The 7,762-nt window shown below is 25.9% G+C and overlaps 1 long non-coding RNA gene across 1 annotated transcript; it reads left to right on the top strand.

The window, feature by feature from the left end:
* Positions 1–4,602: 4,602 nt before the first annotated feature.
* On the top strand, positions 4,603–6,958 carry LOC107879698. The gene is made up of 2 exons (XR_001677076.2): positions 4,603–4,819; positions 6,563–6,958. It is a non-coding gene; the product is annotated as an uncharacterized LOC107879698 (long non-coding RNA).
* Positions 6,959–7,762: the final 804 nt, after the last annotated feature.

The following is a 7,762-nucleotide window of genomic DNA, read 5'->3' as shown; positions in this document are numbered from 1 at the left end:
CAAAGGGCTCCAAGACCAAATCTCCTTGCTTCCAATCACAAAATTTAAGTGTGACTTATTCTCAAGAAAGAAATCAAAAAAGGAAACGCAGAACAAACCTATTCAGAATTTCTTCCTATAAATAAGGGTAACTAATGAAAATATGCTTCATATTTTGTGTTGATTCTAATGTTTGAGTTGTTTTCTACATGTGATTTGGTCGTACAAGTCATCATTACTTAATTAAATTTATTCATTAACTTGAGAAATTGAAAGACTTTATGTTTCTCACCAACAATATTCTTCATTTAAATAGCGCTATCTACTATTTATTTATTGTAAAATGTAAGCATGTATTTTATCACATATTCTATATAGCCTAATTTCTTTGGTAGTATCGTATCTTTTTATGTTTCACCAGCACACTTATCTCTTCTTGATTTCTTTTTATAAATGTCTTCTTGTGCAAATTATGGAGTTCAATATGTATGTGGTTGTGTACGTATTTGTGTATTTTGTTTGTTTTTCTCCTCACAAATAATTGACTTATGAGATAACTGAATGAAATCTTTTGCCTTTGTATTTATGATTACACCAATCATCTTTTTTTAGTTTTAATTTATTATTTTTATATATGAATGCAATAATTAACACTCACGAACCTTTTTTAAAATGTTGATTTAATTTTTTTTCTTCAATAAAAGACCCACAAGTGATAGAATAATCATTTCTTACCTTTTTAAAATTATTATTAATATATGAGAAGTATTTTTCTATATAATAGAAGCACTGGTTTCGATCAGTGCTTCATCAATTACTATACTACCCCTAATTATTTCATGATTTACTATATTACCCCTAATTAGTTATTATAATTCATTTATATATTAGAATTAATAATATTTTTTTATTATATTACCCCAAATTAATTATTATAAATCATTTATATATTAGAATTAATAATATTTAATTTAAAAAATATATTTATAACGTTTGTTTTAGCTGCTTTATTCGTGATTTTACTATATCATCCCCAATTAATTATTATAAGTCATTTATGTATTAAAAAATTAATAATATTTAATTAAAAAAATAGATGGCATGTCTGCTATATTACACCTAATTGCTCCGTGATTTATTATATCACCCCTAATAAATTATTATAAATCATTTATATATTAGAATTAATAATATTTTTTTACTATATTGCCCTAATTAATTATTATAAATCATTTATATATTAGAATTAATAATATTTAATTAAAAAATAGATATTTATGATGTTTTTTTCAGCTGCTTTAACCGTGATTTTACTATATCATCCCTGATTAATTATTATAAGTCATTTATGTATTAAAAAATTAATAATATTTAATTAAAAAAATCAGCTGCTTCGTCATTTACTATATTATCCCTAATTGCTCCGTGATTTACTATATTACCCCTAATTAATTATTGTAAGTCATTTATATATTAGAATTAATAATATTTTTTATTATATTGCTCCTAATTAATTATTATAAGTCATTTATATATTAGAATTAATATTATTTCATTAAAAAATAGATATTTATGACGTTTGTTTCAGCTGCTTTAACCGTGATTTTACTAAATCATTCCTAATTTATTATTATAAGTCATTTATGTATTAAAAAATTAATAATATTTAATCAAAAAAATAGATGACATGTCTGCCTATGGTTTCGATCAGTGCTTCATCTATATTACCCCTAATTAATTATTATAAGGCATTTATATATTATAATTAATGATATTTTTTATTATATTACCCCTAATTAATTATTATAGGTCATTTATAAATTAAAACAAATAATATTTAATTAAAAAAATAGATATTTATGATGTTTGTTTCAGTTGCTTTAACTGTGATTTTACTATATTATCCCTAATTAATTATTATAAGTCATTTATGTATTAAAAAATTAATAATATTTAATTAAAAAATATGGATGACATATTTGTCTATATTACCCCTAATTGCTCTGTGATTTATTATATTATCCCTAATTAATTATTATAAGTCATTTATATATTAGAATTAATAATATTTTTACTATATTACCCCTAATTAATTATTATAAGTCATTTATATATTAAAATTAATAATATTTAATTAAAAAATAGATATTTATGACATTTGTTTCAGCTGCTTTAATCGTAATTTTACTATATCATCTCTAATTAATTATTATAAGTCATTTATGTATTAAAAATTAATAATATTTAATCAAAAAATTAGCTGATTCATCATTTACTATATTACACTAATTGCTCAGTGATTTATCATATTACCCCTAATTAATTATTATAAGTTATTTATATATTAGAATTAATAATATTTTTTTATTATATTACCCTTAATTAATTATTATAAGTCATTTATATATTAGAATTAATAATATTTAATTAAAAAATAGATATTTATGACGTTTGTTTCAGCTGCTTTAACCGTGATTTTACGATATTATCCCTAATTAATTATTATAATTTATTTATGTTTTAAAAAATTAATAATATTTAATTAAAAAAATTGATGACATGTCTTCCTATATTATCCCTAATTGCTCCGTGATTTACTATATTACCCTAAATTAATTATTACAAGTCATTTATATATTAGAATTAATAATTTTTTTTACTATATTACCCCTAATTAATTATTATAAGTCATTTATATAATAGAATTAATAATATTTAATTAAAAATAGATATTTATGATATTTGTTTCATCTGCTTTAGCCGTGATTTTACTATATCATCCCTAACTAATCATTATAAGTCATTTATGTATTAAAAATTAATAATATTTAATTAAAAAAATAGATGACATGTCTGCTGCAGTTGCTTCAACCATAATTTTACTAAATATCGCTTATAATTAATTATTATTAGTTATCTAAGTGTTAAAAATTTAATCATATTTTTTAAAAAATAAAATAGACATAAAATGATAAATTAACTCTTGATGTATTAAATTAAGTTGACCTCCTTCAACCGTGATTTAACTGTATCACCCCTAATTAATTATTATAAGTCATTTATGTATTAAAATGTTCATAATATTTAATTAAAACATTGATTTCGACATGACTGCTTCAAGAACTGCACCGTGATTTTACTATATCACCCCTAATTAGTTATTATAAGTTATTTATGTATTAAAAAATTAATAGTATTTAATTAAAACAAGAAAAATATTCGTTTATGACATGTTTGTTGCAGCTGCTTTAACCATAATCATCATTGAGAAGATGATCCAAGATTTTATTGTTAATTGAAGTATCTTTTGTTTCAGTTTTTATATGAAATAATCCTATGAATATTAGTTCTACATCTTTTCTATATTTTGTAACAGGTCTCAATCTTATCATTAAACAATTAAAATAACCCGACTACACGACACATCACACTTTTTTATCATGTGGAAGAAAACTATTTTATAAAACTTCACTCCTTAGCGGGTACCGTTAAAAATTGTTATTATTTAAAAAATTATCGTTTTAAATCAATGTACATTTATGCTTGTATCTCATCAATATCGAATATTAGTGTTAAAAGATGTCTATAATTTTGGGCCCGTGCTGACACGGGCCATGCACCTCTAGTATTATTAATATATGAGAAGTCTAAAGTTTGCGTCATAGGTTTAGAAGTATATTATGGATACATTTTTGTTGTACTGAAAGTGATTGATTGAGCGTAGAATTTAAAAGTAAAAGAAAAACTTTTGAACTTAGTCTAAATAAGTCATATATAAATACTTTTGTGGCTATAATACTATATTAGAAGTGTGATGACCTTAGAAATATTGTTTAAACTTTTTATCATTCATTAAAAATTTCTGTTGTAAACGAAATTATCTTTTCACTATTTTCCTAATATTTAAGAGTCAAAAATTAATTAAATATTTATAGTAAAACTTTTTCTTACAAGAAGTCATCAGAATTAATGACAACTATACATTTTTGATTAGTTTAAGAATTCAAAATCAATTAAAGTTGATTTTAAGAAAAATTAAAAAATCTAGAAATAAATGTGAAAGTGCTAGAATAAGAAAAATATAAGAAATACCAAACTTTTAAAAGTTTTAACTAATCAAAGATTTTCTAAATATTTAACTTTCAAAATAAGAAGATATTTTAAATAAAGAAAATAAAATAAAATAATTGTATTGCAAATATGGTTCAAATTGATGTGTCTCTCTTAGCCTCTAGTAGTAAGGAAAAGAGATATCACATGACAAATATAAAATATATATGTGTTTACAATAAAATATATGTTATCTATGCATTATTTTATTAAAATATAAAGGATCTTTAAAAAGTAATTTAAATTTTTTACATTTTATTAAAAATCTTTGCAATAACTAAAAGTGTATCATTTTAAATAATCAAAAATTATATATGCCCACGTGCGATTTAACTAGTTCTTTTACTATGCCGATGGTGTGCTTCTCACGTGTGTGTGGAGAAGCTTCTTGAATATGTTGAGTTGGACGACTGTGATCAACCTTGTGGTCAAAATTAAGATTTAGGGGGCGATTTGTGCCACGTTGCTATGACTCTACAACGCCGAGTCAGAACACTTCATAGAATACGAGGTGTTGTCTGTTTTCTTTCCGTTATCCCTTTCTTGTGGTGCTCCATAGATGAACTTGAGTTCAACATCTTTTTATTTTCAGCCATGTACCATAGACATTACAATTGATTGGAAACGTGATACTTCTATTGCTAGTTCTGCTTCATCCTTTGAGTCACCTAGGCTATGCAGGACCTTTATTTAAAGGAGAGAAGTTACTTCTTCTATATGGGTGTGTTTGGTATGATGAAAAATATTTTTTTATTTTTTCTTGTTTGGTTGTAGTAAATTTTTTTGAAAAATATTTTTCACAATATTCCTTCAATTTGAGGGAAAATAACTTTCCTCATGTGTCAAGGGAAGTTATTTTTCTAAAAATGATAAATGTGACTTATGACTCCATTTCTACTCCTCTTTTCTACCCTAACAACACTTATATTCACATGATTAAAAAAATTCATATTTTTTAAAAAATTTATATTACTTGAAAATATTTTTTACTGTGCTTTACTTCAATTTTTCACTGCTTAAAAAATAATGAAATCTGAATTTTTTTCATTTTCAATGTTCATTAAATATATTGTTAGTTTCATATGCATAGAGAAAGACTTACCTATGTTACTTTTACTAATTGCATCTTTTATTTTGTCATCGATGTAACTTGTTTTATGAGGTTGAATAAACTTGTCGTTTCATTATATTTTTATTAATTGTAGTATCTTGAGATTGTTTTGACAAAATATTAAAAAATGTCTCCTATATTTGTTAATTAATAGTTGCTTAAATTTAGTAATCATAATATTTTAGTATTCGATATTAATATTGTTTGTTATGCTTAAATTAGTTCTTATAAATTGTTGAGTTGTTAGAGACACTGATATACTAGTTAACAGTTAGTAATATTTTCTAAAAAAATAATTCACTCACCAATCAAACACTAGAAAATATTTTTCTAAAAAATAGTCTCTACTCACCAATCAAACACCATAAAATTTTTTTCGAAAAATATTTTTCACTCACCAACCAAAAATGAAAAAATAAGTGAAAAACCAACTTATTTTTCAAGAAAATATTTTCCATCATACCAAACACATCCTATATCTATTTTTAGCTATACGGTGGAAGCTCATTTAAATTGAGACATAAACAAATTTATTACACCTAATTTTTTGACACGTGCGATGCACGCTTATATCAAGTTATATTATAAATGGAATAAGAATAATAGTATGATTAAAGTAAAATTTTAAGAAATAATTAGAAGGAGTAAATATAAATTTTTATGATTGAGATTGCTTGGTTGTGTGACATAGACATTACAATAAAATAAAAACTTGATGCTTTGCTAGTTCTTCTTCTTCCCTTTCAACTAACTAGACTATGCGAATCCTTTATATAAATGGAGAGAAGTTACTTCTTTCACATTTCTATTTTCAGTTATAAAGTGGAAACTCATTTAGATTGAGATATAAACATGTTTATTACAACTAATTTTTCAACACGTGGAATGCATGTGTATGTCAACGTGTATTATAAATTATAAAATAATAATATTATTAACATGAAGTTTTGAAAAATAATTATACATAGAGGAATGAAACAAATTTATATGATTATGTTTGGTGTATCTATTACAATTAATGAAAAACTTGATGCTTTTTATTGCTAGTTCCTCTACATCTTCTCTTTGGGGGTGGGGTGGGGGTTGGGGTGGGGGTGTGTTCTCACCTGGTGTTCATTACTCGCATTAGAGTCATGACTACTCCTGATTGCCCATTGTAGGGCCATTGAGGGGGTGACACTCCTAACAATATTTTCTTAATACATAGAGCTCGAACCTAAGATCTATTGTTAAGGGTGGAGCAAATTTACACTTGACAATATTCTTCATGTTCCTATTGCTACTCCGAACTCGGTTAATAGTTCTTTTACTAAGTTTAAAAATGTTTCTGTTGAATTTTTCTTATTATCATATTTTGTCCAGGACTTGGTAACGAGGGAAATACTGGACAATGGCCCAAGTAATGATGGACTCTATTCGATTCCTGTGATGAAATTATGCTCACCAGCTTCCTTTGCAGCTTCTCTTGGTGTTTGGCATGCTCATCTGGTGTATGCATCCAATCCAATAAAGTTTGTCAAACATTACTAGTTGTTCTTTTAACTTCTAGTAAATCATCTAGTTTATGCACCACGTGTGCAAGTTAGCAAGAGTCATAAAGTCCCCTTTAGTACGTCTAGATTTAAGGCCTCTGGCCCTCTTGATTTAGTTTGTTCTGATATTTGGGGCCCTCCTCCTATTGTTTCTAATGATGGTTATCGTTATTATCTCATCTTTTTTATTATTTTAGTAAATAAACTTGGATCTACTTTCTTTAAGTCTGAAGTTCTTCTGTATTTGTCCAATTTCGTACCATTGTTGAAAAGTGTTTTGGGTGATCTATTAAATCTTTTCAAGCTGGCTGGGGAGGCGAGTTTCAATCCTTACCAAAATATTTACGTGATAATGAGATTACACAACGATTCTCTTGTTCATATACTCCGAAACAAAATGGTTGAGCCGAAAGAAAACATAGGCATATTGTTGAAACAGAGAGAGCATTCTTGCATCATTATGATGTTCCTTCTCGTTTTTGGACCAATGCTTTTGAAACTGTCATTTATACTATCAATACAACACCTACACCATGGCTACAACATCAATCCCCATTTCATATGCTTCTTCAAACAGAGACTAACTGATGCACTTCTCTCTCTTGGTTTTTTGGGTTCCAAGACCGATAACTCTTTATTCTACATGTCTACTTTTACTAATAAGTTGTTCTGTTTGGTATATGTCGATGATATATTGTTAATGGGTAATAACCTTGCTCGACTCAAGTCGCTTATTACACAACTTCAGTCCTAATTTGTTGTTCGTATCCTTGGCACTTTTTTCTTATTTTTTTTGAATCACAACAAACTAAAAAAGCGAGGGATTAATTTTGTCTCAACAAAAATATGTTGAGGACCTTTTTAATCAAGTGCATATGGCTGATTTTAGGCTTGTTTGCTCGCCCATTTCACCTACATCAAAGCTATCCTCTACTATTATTGTTCCTTTCAATGATCCCACTTTATATCGCAATATCATTGGGGCACTTCAGTACCTCACCTTCACTCGACCGGGCGTTGCTTATGTTGT

Source organism: Capsicum annuum, chromosome 9, assembly GCF_002878395.1.
Source record: "Capsicum annuum cultivar UCD-10X-F1 chromosome 9, UCD10Xv1.1, whole genome shotgun sequence".
Classification (NCBI taxonomy): Eukaryota; Viridiplantae; Streptophyta; class Magnoliopsida; order Solanales; family Solanaceae; genus Capsicum; species Capsicum annuum.
This window is presented reverse-complemented; position numbering and strand designations above follow the sequence as displayed.